The sequence below is a fragment of the Prinia subflava genome, chromosome 10 (assembly GCF_021018805.1).
Source record: "Prinia subflava isolate CZ2003 ecotype Zambia chromosome 10, Cam_Psub_1.2, whole genome shotgun sequence".
Classification (NCBI taxonomy): domain Eukaryota; kingdom Metazoa; phylum Chordata; class Aves; order Passeriformes; family Cisticolidae; genus Prinia; species Prinia subflava.
In genome coordinates, this window is record NC_086256.1 from 19332209 (window position 1) to 19354609 (window position 22401).

Genomic DNA, 22401 nt, shown 5'->3' on the forward strand with positions numbered 1-22401 from the left:
GCTGAGCTTGCTCATGAAGGTCAGAGAATTAGATGCCCTCTTTCAAAGCATAAAATGCACACTGTATTTTCCATATGAGCAACCTGTTTTCAAGGGTGACAGTGCTACTCCCTTTGGAATTAGAAGGCAGTGTTATTTTCATGATTATTAAATTATTTGGCTTTTCCATATAACTGTTCCATAAGATAATTAGGGCCATAACATAATTAGGGCCATATCTAATGACAGAAAGATGAGTATGCAACCTTGTTGTGCCAGATATGCAGAATTGAGCACTGCATGTGAAGTGCAATTGCTGGGCCCTTTTTAGAGCATTCACTGCTTGACTCCAAACTGGGAAGGGCTGCAAGCAAATTAGAAGACAAGGGTAGAATTGAAAATAGTGTAGACAAGTAGGAAATATAAAGAAAACCCACCCAAAACCTAAAAAATGGAAGGCAGTTCTGTGAAGCCAAGTGCAAAGTATTGTGGTTTTTACAATAGCAGTAATCAACTGCAGAGTAGAAGGTGAGGTATGCCTGGCTTAGCACTTTAATTGAATCTATTATTCTGCTGTTAAGAAGAGGAAGGAAAATATCAAGGTGTAAAGGGTATAGAATAGATTGTACTATTTTTAACATAAGTTAAAAAACATAAGTTTAACAGCAGTTTGAATATTATCCCCAGGTACATGTGTACGAGACTTCAATTTGAGACGAGAAGTTTACTTTGGAGAAGGGAGATAGGAAGGAGCAGGTTACAAGACCAGATCTTTGAGAAACAGTTGCAAGCCTCAGGTTGTTTTGTTTAGAAAAGCTGATATATAGCTGCTGTACTGAAATCATCAGAATTATTTCCTGTCAGCTGACTCATGAAAGCCAAGAGATGGCTTTTATCTTGCCCCTCTTGTAAGAGCCCCTGCTTTTAACTCCAGCTGGTTTTATATACTTCCCTTAACACCTGAGCCAAGAAAGAACAGTGGAGTTATCCAAGGTGACTTGGAGGGTGGCATAAACACATGACCTGATATAAATTTAGTTTTTGGGTTTTCTTTAATGGATCCTCACTGAGAACAGACATAGTGACATAGTCTTCAAATGTTAAAGATTACTGAAAAGAGGAAGAGTCTCTGTACTCGTGGTGTATAAGAGAAAAGGATGGCAACTACAGCATGAAAATTTGAGATACTAAGATGAGTTTCCCAGCTCTTGTTCCAGCCAGGATCATTAACACTGCAGGGAATGCTGTGTAGTCCCCATCAGTGGGGATGGTGAAGAATACACTAGGCAAGTTTCTGTCAAAAACTGCTTAGGTGTAGATGAGCTTGTCATGAGGACTTCTTCTCAAGTCTTCATTGAAAAGAGCAATTTTTCTTGCTTGCCTACTCTCAGACACATAAAACCCACCCAAAGCAATAACAACACCCTCTCCCCCACAAAAACCCACCAAACCTCAATCAGCTTACTTCTAATTGTTTTATGTCAGTGAAAGTGAAAACCTAAACAGTAAAATTTCTACAATAAAAATTAATATGTATGTCCCAAGCCAGAAAATGGCTACTGACATATGATCACACATGGATTTTTTTAAATTAAATACTCTGATAATAAAGGCCAGATGCAAGTTATCCCAATATAGCTTTAAGCTGGCTTTATTAAAATTTCCAAAGACTCTGAAGTAGCAGTATTGGTCCACTTTGCTTGTAAAAAGTAAGTTTAACTCTCTGATATACACAGAGTAATATCAAAGATCCTCCTGCAAAATTAGCTATATGTGACAATTTTTCTATTGATTTTTTTTGCAATAAGTTTTTTGAAAAAAAAATTATACTTAATTTCCTTCCTATTTATTTTACCAGAATAACTTTTAAAAAGATCTTTAGTCAGTCAGTGGTGTATTCTGGCAAAAGACACCTGGATAAAATTATAGCAGATAATAAGAAACTCACATTTATCATACTGACTGATTTTTCAAAACATTCAGCTACATCAAAATGTAAATACTATCAATCTTTGCCTGGTATATAAATCTTCCTGAGAACACACCCTACCAGAGCAGTTTCAACTGGAATCTGCTAATTTCTCTTCCCTACCACCTGAATGCTTCTATTGCCATGACAACTAACAAGCTCTTACTCTGGTCAAGGTTGAATGGGAAAAAAAATGTTTTGTACCCATCAGATGTGCTTCAAACAATATGCAAAGGGGAGTTTTTTCCCAGCTTGTTAACGGTGCATATTCAGTACACGAATTTTAGCAATGCTGCTAGTTAATGAAAGAATGGATACCCACTGATTAAAGATAGGTCAGAATGAGTAATTGTGTACGTCATTTTGTAGGTTTGTTTATGAGAGAGATTTACTTCGGAATAACCTGTGTCTGGTTAGGAAGACCAAGGTGGAAAGAAATGGCTCCATCCCATTCAAGATGACACATGCAGCTAAAAAAAGTGGGAACTTTGGGCTGGTTGGACATCAAGGTAGGCAACAGGCAACTAATTCAGTGTATCAGAACTTTTAGCCCCAGAACCATCAAGGCCTGGAATATACAGTTGCTCAAGTGCTTTGTATGCAGCAAAAATGGTGTTTTGGTGCAACTGGATGGAAAACCTTCCATTTAATAAACCCAGGATGTTTTGATTTCCTTTCTAGGAAATGGAATTCCTACTGGCTAGGCTGAAGAGCCTGTTTTGAATTAAGTATCCTTACAATTGGACATGATAGATCTGATGGTCAGGCTCTTAATCTATTGATCACACTTTGGTGGCACTCTTTTTTTTAAACTGCAGAGACCTGGGTGTAGGCACCTAGCTGTAAACTGTGGTATTCACTGCCCTTTCCCCAGTATTTAATGTGTAACTGCAAGATCAGGTATGTTTCTAGTTTAGGAATGCTGTTCCTTTCTCAGAAAAGAGCCCTGAAATCTTAGCACGTATCTTGTGTCTCAGTGTGAATTGCACTAGACAGCTGAATTAATAATGATTGTTGAGTGCTGGGCCTCAAACCTTGATCTTCTGCCATTGGCACAGATAGGAATTTAGTGGTTCCTTTCAAGTATGTATAAAATTAAATCCTTTGTTTCTTCTGTATAACAAGTTGTGAAGAAGATAAGAAATCAAAACTACAATGGTAGAGTTGTTTTCCTTTGAGGACACAAAGATTCAGGGCAAAAAAAAAAAGGATGTTTTGGAAATCTTGACCTTTTGAGAGGTGAGAGAAAATCCTGCCAAATATTAGGTGGAAAGGCTTACTGTTTCCTAAAAAAGACTTGGTATGTTCTCATAGCTCTCAAAACCCCTACTCTCTGTCAAGCAGAATGCTTAGGAATAATTTTCATTCTTATTTGCAGTTGAGAAGCTAAAGGACTGAGGAGGATGGGATGGCAGATGAATTGTCTGCCTCATTAACAGAAATTCTTGGGGTTGGCAGAGCTTACAGGGTCCATAGGAGGAATGCAGTGGAACATAAATTGTAAAAGGCCTGAAATCTCATGTGAACTACTATTGAACCAGAACGAGGGAGACTGCAGACAAGATGTATAGAATCTGAAATCTGCACCATCTGAATTTGTCACCCAAATGAACTGCCTGTGTGTTTTGGACTCTCAGCAAGAAGAAATTATTACAGCTTTTAGATCTAAATCACAGCTGCTTAAAACACTATGACCTTGCAAGGGAAAGGAAGGTATAATTTTTAATCCAAGCAATAGAAGTGCGAGTTAGAAGTGACTTGTGCCTTGCAAAGGTGCACAGAACTTTCCAGGAGGGGGCTTGTGTACGTTGTGGTCTCCCTGACCAGTGCCAGGCCACCTCCTGAAATTCTCTGCCAATTCTCTCTACAGCTTAACCACATTCTCCATTTGAGGTGGGGAGGACGGATGAGAAATAGATCATGTCTGGAAATGGAATTAAAGACAAGGGCAAGAAGCAGAGGTAATCCACTGTGTTGGAAATATACTTTCTTTTATTACCTTGTTAAGTCTCAGCAGATACAAGAAAAAATAAGACAGCTTCACTTGGGTCAGAAAAGTTGGCTGAACAACAGGCCAATAGGCTCAAACCAATGAAATAACAACGGGATAGTTGCCAATGGAAGTGATTACATACAGAAGTATGGCAAACTTCAAAATCAGTGACAAATGTCTTTGAAGGGTGAAAGAACAGAGAATGCTTTCTAATGAAAAATGTAAAGATTAATTTATGTCTAAAGTAAATATCACAATCTAGCTATTTAACAGCTTCCTAGAGTTAGTTAGTGAGGGATGAAGGCTCCAGCTGACCTTGCCTGCTTTTCAGAGCCAAATATGGTTTAGTTGGAGTCAGTAAGGTTCACACAGCCACCCTGTTCTGGAAACTGAGAAGCAGACTCTAATATGAAAATGAAGAAATCAAAATCATTAAGCTTAGCATGTAGTCTACAAATTAGTATTTGTCACAAAAAGTATGTCTAAATCCAGAAGAAGGAAATTAGTCCTTTTATAACAGGAACAAAAGGAAATCTTGTTCTAATAGAGCTGTGGGAGTTGAATACATGCTGTGGCAGGAGATGGATTGAGGAGAGCACTGCTGCTCTGGAAGTGGCAGAATACAGTACTTGAGGCAAAGGAGCATTGTCTTGAAAAGAGATGCTGAGGGCTGACTCAGAAGCATATTTTTGCCAAGAAAGCCAATTTCCAGTCCTTTTGTGCTTTGAATACTGCCAACTCTATTATTGATTTGCAAGGAGAGGACACCGACTAACAAGTTGTTTCTGACAAAATTTCTTTGAGAGGTATTAAAGTGCACTCAAAGTGGTTTTGCTCTAGTCCTAATTCAGATTCCTGTTGTTATATAGACATTGGAGAAATGGGAGGAATAAAAGTCTTCCAGGAACATGTGTGCTTGAATCTATTTTGCATACTGAACTGTATTTTTACTATTTTGAATTTATCAATTATAGACTTTTGCAAGTATTAGTTAACTTTTACTTTCAATGAATTATTATTTTGAGGGGAAAAGTTCTTATTGTGCTGGTGAGAACCAGTCACAATAATCAAAACATAAACTTCTGTTTTGGGGAGGGGTGGGGAAGGAACATTTATCCGACTGTGGTCTTGATAGCAAAAATATAACAGCTAACAAAATTCCACAGAAGCCAGATAATATTACACCAAGTCCACAAATCATTAATTTTGTAAAAATTGGTGTAGTCTTACTCTGGTATATTAATCAAGTAGCTGATTTTTACAGTAAAGTTATTACAATACTTTCGTAAAAGGTAAAGCAGACAAATGATTTATAATAATAGCAGTAGCTGCAAGTTGCTTATATAAACCTAATAAAGTCAGTCCTGGTAGCTGAACATGTTCTGAATTAGCTTTATCTGAGTTTCCCAAACTGCAAAAGAAGAAAAGGAGAAAAAAGCTGATGTAACGCCTAGTGAAGTACCATGAAATGAAGCAAAAAGGTGAGACAAGATACTGAAAAATAGTGCATCTGGCTTGTAATACATCCCACAAACCAAATGTCCTGGAATATTAAGCACCTGGTGTTGTGTTTCAGGCTTTTCAATTTCTGTGGACAACATGGGAACTCAAAGTATGGCTTTGCTTTTTAAAAGCCCAGCAAAACTCGAAAAATTGGGAGAGGAAACAAAGGTCTTTGAAACACAAAGATGGATTTGAGACTTGCTCTTTTTGCTGGTTGTGACTGATTTGCAATGGTGAAAGATGCAAAAGATCTTGTCTTTGCACAGCCAAAACAGCCCAAGTCTTGTTTTTTGCCTTCCTGGATACACAAAGTTCTAAGGCTGTTTAAAACCAGGAATGTGAATGTAGGCTTTTTTTGCAGGAGGGATGCAGGATTGGACAGTTGCAGGACCAAAGTTTTTAGGGATTTGGAGTAAACTACAGAATGTGAAAATTTCTGCACTGTATTGGTGGTGCCAGTGCAAAAACATTCACTTCCACGGTGATTTTTTTCCTGGAAGGCCTTTTGGTAGGTGATTGGGAATATGGTACTCAGTGCAGCCTGTCTCTCACTGATTCCCCTGTAGGTTTAGCCAAGCTACAAAGTGCCTCTGAGCCCCTCATCATTCTCTTACAACTTCTCACTCTGCAGGCCAAGCTAGACAAGAATGCAGCTCCTTTGTTTTTTTATTTAGGGAAATCTGGGTGCCAAGTCTGTATTTAGCAAGGGTCTATGGAACTGTGACTACTGTTGTTCAGAATGCCTTGCAGCATCTCTCTTTGAAGATTTGTATCAAATTAGAACGTATTTTATCCTTATTGCTAGAAGAAATAATTGGTTCATTTTTGTAATGACTTGAAGGTCACCTGGCGAAATCTTTACACACCTCCAGTGTTATCTGAAGGGACATTTTGGATCAGAAGAAAACAGAAATTTAATCTGATGGTAACTTGTTTGTTTGTTCCTCGGGTTCATTATTTTGTGTTTTCTACTTTTAACTGTAACGTGCTCTAGTAAGAGAAATCCCCATTGCTTATTCTAGTGGCAATGGTTTGATGGACAATGTGACTGCAATATTGTTCTGTATGAAAGACAAACTGTGAGATTAGTATACAAAGAAGAAGAAAAATAAATATGAGATAATAAAAAAATAGGAGCTAGAGTGAAAAGCCAAAACATGCAGAATGAGGCTGGTGTAATGTGTTAGGTAAAGACTTCTTCCTTATCTTTTTGCTTCCCTGCTGAGGCTTGTTCACTATCTAGTCCTGCATATTGATAGGCTGGAATTGAGTGTCAATTTTGCAAACTAAGTAATGAATCCATCAGTAGTAGTTTTCTTTACAATAGGTAAATTACTGTATGGTTGAAACATAAAAATACAAGAAAGTGTAGGAAATAAGAGCATAGAAATCGGAATGAAAGCTTGATCTGAATTATATTAGATATGCCTACCAAATTCAGAAAATTAGAGACTAGCCCCAGATGATAACCTGAAAAAGTTTTGAATTCACTGCTTTGAGCTCTGATGGAGAAGAAGTGACTCTGTCAACATGATATATATCAGGCTGCAGAGCCTATACATTGAGGTAAAATTCAATGCTGCTCTTCAAAGAGTTGCAGCTCATAACTCACACCCATGGAATGGCCCGTGGCATAATTGTGAAAGCCCCACGGAGCTGTCTAAATGAGAGCGATCTCTCTGCCTACAGGCCAGCAGCACTGCAAGTTCCTCTGCAGCTCCACCTGCAACAGTCCTGCTTTTATAAAACCTGCCCCATTTTCTGGCTTGTCTCAGACGTGTCCCTGTTTGAAGGGTTGGTGAGGCACTCTTTAGAGACTTTATGCACAACCACTTAACTGGAAGTGATGAACAAAACCCTTATCCCTGGAGAACAGGATCAATGGCTTCAGATACACAGGATAGAGCTGCCTGTGTTATTGAATGATACCAAACTATTATTGCTACAGAGAAGAACTTCTCATAAGATAGAAATACTTAAAACTGTGAAGTGTGAAGATGATGACAGCAGAATGGTTCCTCTTGCAAGACTAGAAACCATGACAGTGCTTGTTTAAGCTGTTGAAGAATCTGTAGGTGAACGATCTGATGAGATCATCCACATTAGTGCAAACTACAGCAGACTTAGCTCTCAGCTAGGAGCAGTAGAGTTAAGAAATATATAAATCAGGGTGGAACTTCGTGTGTAGGTTCTAAAATGCAGATGATCTGTTTTGCATTTTTGAGTAATTTGGGATCCAATTTTGAAGAACGGTCATGAAATCAGAGCTATTAGAATGGCTGGAAGCCATTGAATTCTGAGAGTCTCTATGCATGGAAAATCATGGTTCAGAACAATACCAGGGCTGTAAAATTGTATTAAGAAGTCACTTGGCTAATGAATGGTTAGAACTCCAGCTTGTAGACTTGCAAAGCATACTGGTTTTGCTGAAGCCATGTCAATTTACACCATCTGAAAAATTTGCTTTAAGAGTGTTGAATAGAAGATAAACATAATCTATTTGAATAGGTGATTTTTTTCTTTCTAAGAAAAAATATTTAGAAATTATTTTCTGTGCTAGCTATTCTAAAACTTTTACTTTTGGATAATCTTTCACTATTCACCTGAATTCTTACAAAACCCCACATTTTTGACTTCTAATTGGAACTTCAGATCTATAATTTAAATACCTTGTTAGAAAATGTACATTGAAAATACAATCATAAAAGCAAAGTCTAAGGTATAGCCCTATGTTAGAGTCAACTGACTTTATAGCTGACATAATATTTCTGTAGAAAACAAAGGTGGGTTTTATTTGCAGTACGTTAAATGTTAAGTCAAACAATGAAATATGGATAATTTTTACCAATTAAATATTTCAAAAATTTTTGTAGAAGCTTCCATTGTGAGCACTCCTGTATTAGTGCCATTCAGAACAATAATGAAAATAAGACAAAACCTAAGGACTAGTGAAGCAGTGCACAGCTAAGTAAGGTTAGAGAGAATTTGGCAAGGAAAGGAAGCCAAGCTTCCAAACTGCCAGGTTCAGCCTCGGTTTGCAGTATAAACCTGCCTGTTCGTCCTTTTAGCCCTCAGTGGAACTGAAGTGATTGGCACACGGTGTTTTCTGGATGGCTTTGGATCAAGCAGTGCAGTCTCTTGAGACAGACATTCCCTCTCCCATTGAAGATAAGCTCTTCTCTCTACTTTTCCTCAGAAGTTAAAGCAGAGTTTTGTGCTTACTTGGCAATGTAAAAATAGCACTGCTGAATATGCTTTTAACTCTTAAATCTGCTTCAAACTAATTTTTTTTTAATCCATAAGTAGTCTGAAAATTCTGCAACTCTTAGAAGAGAAAGTGATTGTCATGAGAGACATTGGACCAGTGAGCTGCACAATCCAGCAGGGACTTGCTGAGCATCTCTTTCCCAGGTGGTCAAGACAGACAACACCTTCTGAAAGAGGCTTTCTGTGATGTGATGCAGGCAGCATGGGCTTAACAAATCAGGCTATAAGCAACATGCTGGCTAAAAGATCCATTATTTTGATAAATCCTTACAGGAGGAAAAATTAAATTTAAAATTTCTAAAATGCTGTAATTGCTGGTAAGAGCTGTGAGGATCTAGGGGAGAAGAATTAATATTTAAAATATCATTCAGGACCAAGCAAGATATTTTCTTGTATGTATATTCTTTTCCTGCCTGACAAAAACTTGTTTTCACTGGTTTAAGAAGGTAGTTCTTCAACACTTAGCACTTGAGTAGCCCTATGGGCTGCAGGAGGTTGAGGAATGTATGGGAAAAGCAGACTTCTTTTTTTGCAGACTTCTTTTTGCTACTCAAACAATTCTATGAGCAATTACTAAATATTGGGTGAGCATATCTTGAGGTAAATGTAGTATTATGTCCTTCCAGTGTTGGAAGAAAATACCCAGATGAAAGATTATCTCAAAGATTATCTCAGTTAGTTCTATGCCATAAGCCCTAAGTGTGGTAATTGAGAAGAAGTTGTGTACATCTGGTATCTTGTGATAATGGATCATCAGAAATGAAAACTACGTGACAGTTTTATACAATGTATAGTTCCAAACCCCTAGAACTCTTAAAAGACAACATTCATGGGGATAAGTAATGGGTGGAAAGAGATTGATTAGAACCACCTGCTGTTTACTGTGAGATGTTATGGGTGATTATGATATAAAGAAAAAAACCTCACTTATTTCAAGAAAATTAAGGATAAAAATTACATCTGATATCACTAGAAAGGAATATAAGAACTGCTGAAATTATAACATCAAGCATCTAAAAGCTGCAAAGCATTTGGTACATAGCAAGTTAGGGCAGAATATTAAATAGCTGCAAATATGGAAAAATAAAATATGAGCAAACAGTACTACTCTTTTATCATCAGTAAGTAGCTTCAGGCATAAATAGTCCTCTTGAAATCATCTGGAATGTTTTTTTTCTATGCAAAAGGAATAAAATTTTTTAATAAGAAGAAAAACCTTTAGAAGTTTAATAAGCACCCTGTGAGAATTGTGGTAATTATTGAGGTCCTGCAAGATCATTATTGATAATTGAAATCTGATCACTTTTAAAACCCAACATGCCCAAGCAGTTGCAAAATGTTATATGTAAGTACACTCTTTAAAACATTCCTTGAGGGAGCAAGAAACAAAAAGAGGAATTCAGTAATTTTAAAGCATCAATATATATTTTAAAACTTGTTTAGCAGAAGTTTAATTGGAAGCCATAGATTCAAAAGAAATTGTATGAGAAGGTGGAGAATTCTTTGGAGCTGAGCAATGGAGAGGAGATCTCAGGTTACATTTTCAAAGCTGTGTAAATGAGTTACAGACGTGGGCACCACAACTGTCATCAATAGGAAACAGCCACAGAGGAAACACGAGGCACCAGTGTTGTCCCAGTCCCAGAGGTGATTTGAGCCTTTTGGACTGTACATTCAGAGGTATTTTCCATAAAATAAATGCGGGAGTTTCTTTGAAGAGTCTGTTGACTTTCAGCAGAACTTAGACACTTGAATACACATAAGTAGAAATGGTAGTGGGAGGTAAAGACGTTTAGCAGAAAAAAATGGAAATGATTATTTTGTAAATACAATGTCTGCAAATGAGGGAAAAAGATAATCCAAAAGTGGAAGTGCTGAGTCTATTTTATCTGTTAACTGGAAAATAAAAGGATAACAGTACAGTGAGCATAATATTAATGTGACTGGGTGACAGAACAAATAGACAAATCCAGTATTATCTTGAGTAATTTAACTTTTCTAGTTCCTTTATGCTAGTCAGTCATTCTGCTGTGTTTCACAAGCATCCAAGTTGAAGATTGGCTGGGTTTGAAAAATTGATTTCTCTTTCTCTAATTGATTTCTCTTGATTTCTCTTGTACTTTATCAAGCTTTCAGATCTCTTTGATGACAGCTTCTTAGATCAGTCAGACTCCTGTGACTGTCTAAAATAAGATGGCAGCTGCATTATTTTCAGACATAACCAATGCTGCCAAATGTCTTCCAGTGACTCTCTCACTAGTTTGTCATACTTTTTATTCCTACTTAAAGAAATGCCAGCTTATATACCACCTTAATTTCCTTTTTATAGTGTTTCCATATGTCCTATATACTTACAAGGTATTCAGCTGCTATGTAAAAATGTAGTACCACCAGCAAAACAAAAAATCTCATTCATGAATGCTGAATTTCTTCCTTAAATCATGAGGTATCTGAAGTATACATTAATAAAGTGGGTTTTTTTTCAAGAATTAGGATGAAAAAAATCTGAGGATGATTCAATAACAGTAGTGTGTTACAGGTTTGGCTAAAAAAAGAGAAAAAATGGAAACAAAACACGAAACACCTTTGAAAATTGCCTTAGTGAAGGCAATTCTTTATGCATGTTAATACATTTCAAATAAAAACTGAATTAGAATTAAATTGTCCTCTTTAGTGCTGATTTGAGAACAATTCTGATTTGAGGGGGAGAAAATAAAACCTCTTTGGGTTATTGTTGCTAAAGCCAGAGAAAATTCTTATTCAGAGACATGCTATTAGCTGTACAGTCCTTGTGTGCTTTTAGATAGACTTGTGCACTGTCATGTTCCCACCTGTCCTGAGACGCTGGCATCTGGGAATCTATTTCAATATTTATAACCCCTTTTTTATTCTGACTGCTTACAAGCAAGGGAAATGCTGTTTCACACCTGCATGCTGGTAGAGCTGACTCCACACAAGCAGCAAGGGAGGTCAGGCAGACCCTTGGGCTAACAGATTTCATGGGGAATACCATTCCAAGCTTCAAAGAGAAGCTTCAAAGTGCTGCTGGTGGCCTGCACTTTGTGTTCTTGACACTTGGCAGTTTCTGTCCTGTTATGTTCCTGGAGTCAGGCATTTCCAGCTTACTGCATGAACACTGGCAGCTCTTAGTGAGCTCTTATCAGAATGGCAGCTGCTACTCAGCACTCGGGGCTCCTGTATTGTCCAGCTTTTTCATCCTCTTCTGTGTAACTGTGTTTGCTTGAATGATTTTGCCTTGCTGGATTTCCCTGACAGAAGCCTGTGACATGGCAAAGGTTCTAGTCCCTGGCATTATAGCTTCTGAGAAAAGTTAAGTTTTAAAGCTAAGTTTCAGTATGTGATCATGGGAATATGAGACAGGTGATCCACATACTGAATAATGTTAGAAAGAACGAATCAGTGGTGAAAATGAAGTAATTTCATTTCTGTATGATGTTATGTAGCTTTTCATAAACAACACAGTGAAAAACATCACAGTATCTTGCTGAGTGATAATGACAATTCTAGATTTCTCAGCACTTTTGGAAAAAAGGAAACATAATTTGTATGGGAAGTGTCCGAAGGGCATCAACATCAGAGTGTTGTCTCTTTAGCTACATAGTGAAAGTAAGATGTGACCCTAGTCCAAGAGAAGGGAAGAAAGAAATCACTTTCCCATTTGACAGAACAAAAAATGTATATAGCAAGACAAAGAAATAAACAAATTCCTTTGGATACAATATCTTGGACAGTGTCTCCTTTCCCTTTTTAGGTCGTGCCCCTTGTCAAGCTCAGAACTTTCCATTTTGTTGTGATAAGTGTCAGTTCTCAAAGTCCTGCATGCGCTCCCTCTGGGGTCACACATGGATAGAGTACCTTCACTGATGGAAACCCTGCATTTGTGAACTGTGTTTCTCCCTGAAGTCTATTTCCTGTGGTGTTGTTAAACAGAAATGCTCTTTAACGTGACACCTCCCAATCCTTGTACTCAGTCATTAAAGATCCCATTATCTATTTACTGAAACCTAAGCCATACATTCTATCATAGGAAATCTTCAGCTGGATTCCCTTCTTTTATAATACATTTCTTATAGGTATAGTAGAGATCATATGAATTAAAGTGAAAAGAAAGGCGATTTTTGACCTGTCTTCTTCTAGTGAAAGACTGAAAGGTTATTCCCTAGGAAATGTTGAGGTAATTTGTTACCTTGTTTTATGAGTGTGCTGTTAAATAGCTGATATGTTTCCAATGAGAGGTGGCTGCAGTGGTGAAGTTAAATCAATTGCTTTGGTGAAATAATCCCCAGTGCTTGCATAATTGATTGCATTTTACTTTGGGTTTGCACAGTCTTTTGATGTTCTTCAGGACCAAAAGCAATACAGAGTTAGAAGGTTGTTTTTATTTATTAATGAGGATTTTTTAGCACTGAATCTACCTGAATGCAAAGAAGAGGTTGAGATACAGAGAAATGCAGACAAATGAAGATTCCATCTTCTCTCTCTCTACACCTCCCTTTCTTTTTCTCCTTTTCCTTTGGCAATAACAGTTCATTCTCTTGGTTCAGGAAATTGCAAAAAATAAAAGAAAGTGAGTGCAGGACGAAGTAATTAAGTAGATAAAGAAAAATCAAATAAATTATTTCTATTATAGCTTCCTTTTTAGGTGATATTTGGGTTCGATATAGCCCTACCCTAAGGACATCACATGATGGAGAAAAAGAATTAATATCAGCAGAATAAAATTATAGAGGAGGATTAATAAAATCTCTGTATCTACCCTCAGACCTCACCTCTGAGCCAGGATTAGTTTAAACATTGCATATTAGCACTTCTAGATACTCAAGAACAACAGTATCAGATATATTGAGACAATATAGTAGGGAGCCAGTTGTTTCCATTTGACCTAAGTGGATTTTTTTCTGCAAAGAAGCTCAGATGAGTTTCTACATTTCTTATATAAACATGGTTTGACATTCTTCAGAATTCCAGAACATGGCAAAGGGCATCTGTTGCTGATGCTTCCTTTGTTTTGTTTACAAACATGAGCCAGCAGTGTTAAAACTACAATGTCTTTAACTTGGGTTGCCTAATCAGTAAATCTCTTTCAGATGACTGCTGCTAGTACTTTGTATTGCAGTATTTTAGAGCCTAGGAGTTACTGGTAAGTTTGCAAATTCATCCAAATTCTGCAGTGTACCCGAAGGGCAGCTGAGGTAAACATCAACACCAGAGAAATAATGCAGAGAGGCACACGCAAGGTCCTTGCTTTAATTTGCTGCCCAGCATTTCAGCTCAATGTATTCTAATGCACTGTCAAATTTTCAAGGAAATAAGACTTGATTTTCCAAGTATTTCCTGGCTGCTTGACACATTTTTTTTTTAATTCTTACTAAAACATTCATTTTTAGCATGTCTGTTAATTAGTATTGCAACTGTATTCACCATAGCTTTATTCTTCTCCAGGGTTTGCTTAGCTTCAAGAGGCAATTGTTAAATAAAAAATGCCAACAGGGTATTATGACAAACTTATCTACAAGAATTCCCTTCCTGATGGTATAAGAACAATTAGAAAAGCTCAGATGAGCAGCTCTGCATTGTTTCTTGGCTTATGTACAAGAAAGACTTTACACATTTATATGAAACCCAGAATTGGTATTGAACAGCTGTAAGATTATCACTAGAGACTCAAACTTGAGCAATAATACCCTCTAAGGTCAGAAATGGCCTTAAATTCTGTTTTTAAAAGGAGGACACTCATTAGGTGCACTATTCTCACAGGACATCTAAAGGAAGGAATCCAGTATTCCAAATAAATTAAGAGTGGAAGAAATGAAGAGTAGAAATGTATTTTCCCTCTTCTTTTGGAGGGGAAAAATATAAATACTAAATAGTTTCTTATTCTCATAAATCCCTACTTGCCAATATAAGAGAAATTTCCAGATCAAATGGAAGCATCAAGATTAGAATGGGGTGATTAGAATGATAATACCACACTTAGCATCAAGCTTTATTTTAACTTTTGAAATTATGACCAGCTACAGAGTGAACAAATTTAAGATCAAGAGCTTTAAGTGGATCTGGCTCCAGCTTCTTCTGAGGGTGTATTCTGAGGTGGTGACATTTTGCAAATGCCTTCAAGACATGTAAATGACTGTGCCAGCTACAAGATGGTTCATAAATGGTCCCAGATAGGAGGTCTGTAGCACCAGTGAGCAGATGTAGCATATGTTAATGAGGTGAGCAGCCAAGTGGAAATTTGGAAGATGTGAGTTAAAAATAGGTGGGTAGTGTTTTGTAAAGAAAAGGATTTAAAGCTGAAGCAGGGAGGGGGTGAGGGGGGTTAAATAGGGCAGCAAAGAGAGAAAATATTAATATTTGTCATGGGCAATTGGAGCAGATGGTCACTTGTTTCATGTAGGGATTGTTATAGGCACTGAATTCTGAGTCTGGTTAATGTAGATCGCATTTATTTTTGTTTCATAGTGAAATCACCATGAAACAAACATCATTCAAACCTCTCCCTGAGCAACATTACGTTCCTTGAGAAAAACTTTTTTTCTGATGTCTGTGTGACTCCGCTTCAACTTGGTTTTTTGATTATGATTTTCCTATTAATCTTGGGCTTTTGGAGCAAAAGAAACCCTTTTGCAGCTTACATTTCTGTTCTGTCATCCTATTATGAGAAGCTGACTAAATCCTTCTGTGATTTGTTGGATTTTTTTCATTGAATCTTGTGGTATCATCAGAAGAAAAAATGAGTTGCTTGTAAGAATTCTGTTCTTTGGTACATACCACAAACTTTTTTTTAAGGAGTACATAAGGGGAAAAAGAAAAATGAACTGATTTTCAGGCTCCTTAATAAATGAAAACAAACTTTTGTTTCCTTACACAAAAGGGACAATGCTAGTGCAAACTTATGACTGGGGTTTTGAGTAATAAGTGCAATAACTGGTTGTCAAAAATAACTTACTGATTTGTCTGAATATCTATTTATCATTTTATGATAAGAGTTGAAAGCAGTAATGCAGAAATCCCAGTGTAGTGGATAACCCAGTAGCAATGAGCTCTTTGAAATCCTTCTCCATCCTCACAGTGCAGTACGTGTCCTGATGCTAGCAGCACCTCATGGCCACGGGATTCTTGGGGGGCTCATTCCTGCTGGCCTGGGGACACCTCCCCAGCATGTGCTGAACCCAAGGCTTGCTTGTGTACTCCAACAAGAACTGTACCTGCAGTGAATGCAAGTCTGCTAGGGCCTAACTGTGACCTCACACACCCACTCCTTACCTGTCTGCAAGGGAATCTCAGTGACATTTATGGATTTTGAAGGTGCCCTGGGTTAAAAATAATTTCATTTGTTAGAATACTGGCCATCAGAGGCTGTAATTTAAGATAATGGTGGGATTTTTTACAATTTCTCAATCACTCTATATCCATAAAACAAATTAGGAGAACCTTCCGGTCAAGGCTCTTTTTTTAACACCATATTAGAACGAAAATGGACTTCAAAAAGTGGTGGCAAACCACTTGTTTGCTTGTTTTGCGGTTAAGTTATAGAGTCTGTGTCCAGCAGTTTCTGTCTGAGGTTTACATTTTTGTTGAAACTGAGACCCTCTATGAAATGAGATCCACTAGGGCCTGAGATCTCCTATGACCTTTCCACACAGAGAACAAAAAGGCATTAATCTGTAACTTATGTCACCCCTGTGTCCTCCAGGAAACATTGGAAATAGCTGATCTCACTTCATTATGACTACTCCAGTCCAAGAGATGAGGATGCTATTCATGCAAGCAGCCTGGAAACTTGGGGTTCTTTAAAAAGCAAAGAGAATTTTGAGAACAGGTACATTTACAAGGTGGCTGCCTATATCTTATTTTCTCTTGTTGTTGGAAAGTTCCTATTTATAACAAACAAATTCTTTTTGACAGTTGAAACAGAATGAGAAATAGAGGTCTGGATAATACATCGATCTCGGCTGTCAAGCTGAGGGTTGATTTGAAGGTCAGTCTTACATGTTCTTTTCCCACATATCCATAAAATGATGACTGTAATGATATATGTGTAATCTAATTTGGGGAGAATGAAAAAGGGGTTTCAGATTTCTGACTATATTCTTGTATTAATATATGAAAGTAGATGTTTCCTTTTAATTGATACAGATTTATACATCAGTGTCCTTGTACTGTTAGTCATCAGCATCATGCCCTTTTTGCCTTAAGTGTAAACACTGACAGAATCAGAGCAAGTTGTCCTGCAACCTGATTTGGTGGGATTTCAAGGGGAGTAGGATGTCATGTTGATGCTTTTCCTCTCTCCTCAGAGAGCAGAATAGGCCAGGATTCTTAGGAGGTGCAGCTGCAGTGGCAGTACTGGGCTTAGCTATTGGTAACACACATTGGTCAGGAAATGCAGGCAGGTACATATAAATATACAGACTAAAAACACATTAGTTCAACAGTTACCAGTTTAGCAGATTAGATTTGATTTACATAGTCCCAGTATGGGCTTAAAACAGCAAATATGAATACATGGAAATATATTTCTGGAAAAGTGGTGTAGTGGGGCAGGCAGGGAAGAGAGTTGATTAACTCTTCAAAGATAAAGCTGCTTCCAAAGCTAGTCTTATAAAAAAAGTTCGGAAAAGGTGTGTTAGCATCAGATATATAGATTACAAGAGCTTAGTTAACACACATGTACACAGATAATTTACTGGATTGCTGCTTGCTCACAAAATTACACTTTGTGGTGGTTGTAGCTGGGGCTGGTCTCCCGTGCTGGTGGGGTTGTGGTTTGACTCTGCTGATGGCTCGAGGCATTCTGAGTTTGGATAGCATCACTCTTGTTCCTCTCAGCTCTGTGTCCACATTCATAATGTGACTGCTATGCCAGTAAGAGATGAGTGATTTCTTCTGACCCACCTGCTGCTTCTGCATATTCACTGAAATTCACTTTGAGCATCTTATTAACTCCCCTGTGGCTAATGTGGAAGGAGATTAAGGTGTACACAAAGGAGCACATACCTATCCCTAATTAAGATGTTTCTTACCCTGCAGACATTTTTAATTTCAGAGAAAATGAAAATTGCAAGTGTCTCTGAAACACGTCTGCATCTGATCTGACCTCAGCAGGTCATATGCTGCTGCACAGTGATGAACCACTTTGCTTCTAAAAAAGCACCAGACTTCTTAGCTGTGCACAGCCTATGAGTTTGCTTCATACAAGAGCTGGGGAGCAAACCTGAGATGATGATAAAGACTGATTCTTTAATGACGTGAGGAGCACTCAGTCAAATGAACATATTCCCTTGAGTGTGCATTTTAAAACTTACTAAGATCAGTGCTGTAAAAGGCAAATCATCCCATCCATACACTTTGGCCTCAGGAGTTACATTTCTTTTTCTACTAAACATTGGAGGCCAAGGACTCATAGTAAAAGACTGTTATGTCAAAAGTAGTGCTGGAAATGTTGAGCATAATAAGTGCCAGAGACAAAATTAACATAGGGACTTTGTACAGCTGTATGGGATTAGTCTGGTCTGGGATCCTTAATCCTCCATGATCAGCACAAGCTGATTCGGAGGACAAAACCAGCAGCAGGTACTCAACAGATACAGCGTCTTCAAGGGAACTTTTACTTTTTAAGCACAGTAGTTAGAGATTGTAGCTGTTCTTCACGTGGTATTTAAAGAGTCTTGCATCTTTCTAAGAACTTAGTATCTTGAACATCTGCTAGATATTCAAAAGTGATTCAGATGAGGTCTCTAAGGAGGAAAAGTAGCAAGGGTTTTGTAAATATTATCAGATCCTATAATAATAACTGAACATCAGTGCCAGCACTAATGAGAATAACAGAAGGTGTTAAAATGAACTAGCAAGCTTTTAGGCCTATTAGTCTCTCTGCCAAATGAACTTTTGGGCTTTAATACACAAGCTTTTATGATGCTCATGCAGTTAACTCTCTCTGTTTTATAATGCTTGTCTTGTCAGTAAAAGATAATAACTTCACTGAAATACAACAACTTTAGTGAAAATATCTGCTATTTCCTGATTGCTTAACATTCTGATTTCTTCTGATTTCCAATCCCATTGAAAGAATTACAAGTGAAGGAGGACTCCTATACAGCTGCTTCAGGAATTGTTTATCTGCAATGGCACATTTGTTTTCCATCTGAGTGTTTGCCTAAATTGCATTTCATCCCTCATTTATATTTCTCATCTACATGGTAACGCTGTGCACACTGATGCAGTTTCTCTTGCTATCATCCACATGACTCTTTGTGACTTCATTTGACACTGTAATAAGATAAACCACAATCTTGTTAATGGCAATAAGCATCAAGGTGGTTGAGTGCTCCTTCGAATGAAGACAAATGAATGTAGGGAAATGTAATAACTATGCACACTGTGAAGTAAAAGGGCTGTCTTAATGGACCAAAATCAACTTAGGTGGATAAAATGACTTCACTTACACACAGTTGAGATTAACTTGACTGATTCAGCCAACAGCTTGCTTAAGGTATCTTATTATTGCCATATCACTAAGGTCTAAATCATAAGGGGTTCCCTGAGTCTGATACCTCTGGTAGCACTCATGCCTATAAAACCTAACTTTTATCCCTGGGTAGGTACTTAACCTAATTTATTTCAATACCTAATGCTTATTGCAGAGACTATATTTGGACATAACATTTGTTCTCAAAGTTTTTGAAACAAAAACTCCCTCAGGTACCAGAATATCCTATGAGAACAGATGGCACAAAGAGAGTGGCCAGTTCAGAGAATTTTCAATGAAGCTGGCTCTGAAATCACACTAAGCTTTTCTCTATTCTGGTATTTATACATTGCTTGAACTGTCAGCTGCTAGATGTCACAATATATTTCCAATTGCCATAGGCATTCATATAAACATTACATTACACATGCAGGAAAAATACACGATAATTTTATTATGGTTAATGGAGCTGTAGAACTCAACATGGTGGTACAACATGTCTGCAAGAAAAGTTAGTTTTCTGTGGTGGTGTGGATGGTTGGACTTTCCCCATTTCAGTATGTTAAACCTCAGTTGGACTCCACAAAGAAAGTTGGGACAGTGTGAGCAGGAACAAGCAGGTGCTGTGAAGGACTGTGACAAGGGAAAGAAGGATATAGGAAAGAGGGTTTTGAGGCAGAGAGAAGTTGAAAGATATATGGGTGGTTTACCAAGTGGGAAGGATTTAGATATGTGGAAAAGATGAAAGGCTGGTGGGTCCTATATTGTATGTTCTGTACAATGCTGTATGTTCTGTACACCCCCCCTTAATTGAAATTCATAAGTTCCCCTTGGTCACATGTTACCTTTTCCCCTCTTCCCGCCACTGTGTTATCCCTCCCCTATCCCCTAACTGGTTCAAGGCTTGCAACCCTTCCCCTTATCTCCCAAGTGTCAAGGTTCCATTGGTTGCCGCAAAGAGGGACTCCCATTTCTCCTCCCCTACCCCGAAAGCATATAAGCTGGTGCATTTCTTTGTTCGGGATCCAGTTCCAGTTCAGCCTGGTTCCACTTCGGTCTGGACAGTGCTATGTTGGATTAAAGTTGTGGTTCCTCTGTCTGGCTGGCTGGATCCTCCTTTCTCGCTCTTAGCGCGTCGCTTCAGTTATCCTACTGCCGTTCCGGCCTCTCCCAGGGACAAGAACCCACAGGGCTGACCCCTTCGTTCCGCTGAGGGGCGGCTCGGATTCCGCTTGCTCCGGTGCCTGGGCTGGCTCGGGGTGAAGCCAAGGGGCTTAGTAGCGGCACCGCGACAGGTGGCTGGCACCCCAGATGGGACCCTGAGGAGAAGCCTTGAGTTTCCGTGGAGGCTCTTGTCTTCCCTCTTTGTGGTCCCCGTGAGGATTGGCGGTGCTTGCACCAGGCGCGAGCACCGAAGAGTTTCAGATCCAGGGCGGTCCCACCGCTGCGAGTCGAGCAGCCTCTTCGGAGGAGCGCTCCTCGCAGATCCAGGAGGTAGCTTCGTCGGCAGCACTCCCGGCGAAGTCTTCTGTGCGCTGAGGGTTCCCCAAGACCGCAGGTAAGTACCCTCCGTCGGGGGCGCGCGATCAGGACCCCCTCTCCAAGCCACGGGGGAGGGCTCCGAGGAGAAGTCTGCGCAGGACCGGGGGGTTAACGCTTTCGTTTTCGCTCCCGGTTTGGTCGTGCCCAGGCGGTTTTTAGTTCTTTTCGTTCGGGTTTGTTTCGTTCGAGTACTCCTGCCAGCTCTCGAGGGAGGCTCGGAGCTGGGGGAGAGTCGGGTTTTTGGGGACGTTGCGTGTGCCGCGCGCCGGGAGGATCGGTGGCTTTAGCGAGTGCAGGGTTGCCCGGTTTTTAAGTTGCGGCAGTTACGGTTTTCTGTTTGAGATTTAGTTGGTCCGGTCTTGGGTGAGGGTGGTTTTTCAACACCGGCGAGATGGGTGCCTCGCTTTCGACCACCCAGAAAGGAGTTTATTATGTTCTTGTTAGGGTTTTGGAGGAGAACAAGGTTCAGTTCTCCCGCGGTTCGTTAAAAAGGCTGGTGCGGTGGCTTTCCGTGCAGTTCAGTAACACGTCTGAGGAGCTTGTAAGGAACCCCCGTTACTGGGAGGCGATCGAAAAAAAGGCGGCTAATTCGGATAAATGTCCCCAAGATTTTATGTTTTTGATTGTCAAATTTAAAACGATCGCTAACAGCTCTCCCCTGCATGAAAAGCCAACGCGACCGCCCGCCCCAGTTTCCCGTTCCCCTTCTCCCAATCCCCGTGCTCCTCGGAAGGGAATTCTGAGGAGAGCCGCAGACCCTAGGTCTGCCAGCCCAGGCTCTCACCAGAACTCCCGGTCCCCCAGCCTCAGCAGTCTTGTCCGGACTGCTGAGGAATCCTCGGGTCGCCCTGGACAAGCGGCCCGGGGACGCAGCCCTTCCCCTGTCTCCCCAAGTTGTCGACCAAAAGTTAGATTTAATCTTGCTGCGTCACAGGAGCCACAAGATGGCGCCTGCGACACACAAGATGGCGCCCGTTCGCGCCGTTCTCCTACCCCTCCCCCGCGTCCCCCTCCCCCGAAATTCAATCCCTTCCTTGACCCAACCCCTTCATACCCGCCCAACCCCTTTTGTCTGCCCAACCCATTTTACCCCTTGGTCCCTCCCACACCCGCCCCCTCTGTTCCCTCCCTTGCTCCACCCATGGCTCCTCCCACATACCCGATGTCTCCTCCCTTTGTGGCCGCCCAAACCCCGCCTTCGGTCCCTCCCTTTTCCCACGCTGACACTCCTCCCACTCCTGCCCCCTGGCCCGCCCTAGGGGCGGAGCCAGGCACTTCTCCCCACCCCGGAAGGAGGCCATCTTGGAATGGTAGTTCCCACGCTGCCTCTTCCGGTTCCCACGGTAGGGAACCGGAAGACAACAGCGATGGAAACCAGGAAGTGCATCTCTCAGCTGCACCTGTCACCTACCGAAGGGCTCGAGGGGGTGGCGACCCTAAACCGAATTGGCAGCCATTTTCACAAACTATAATTCGAGATTTATGTAAGGCACACAAAGAATTTGGGAGAGAGAGCCCGTACTTCCGCGGCCTCCTTCAGGCAGACCTAGCAGCTGCGACAACCCTTCCTGCAGACTTAAAGCAATTATTTTCTTGCCTGATGACACCGGCTGAATTTGAATTATGGCTTGCTGCGTTTAGGCAAGCCCTGCGGGA

The 22401-nt window shown here is 39.8% G+C and overlaps 1 long non-coding RNA gene across 1 annotated transcript in view; it reads left to right on the top strand.

Moving 5' to 3' along the window:
• LOC134555724 (uncharacterized) overlaps nucleotides 1-22401 on the top strand; it is a 128299-nt gene that overhangs the window by 77614 nt on the left and 28284 nt on the right. Inside the window, exon 3 of the long non-coding RNA XR_010081479.1 lies at nucleotides 16641-16713. This is a non-coding gene — a long non-coding RNA (uncharacterized LOC134555724). The remainder of the gene's footprint in view (nucleotides 1-16640; nucleotides 16714-22401) is intronic.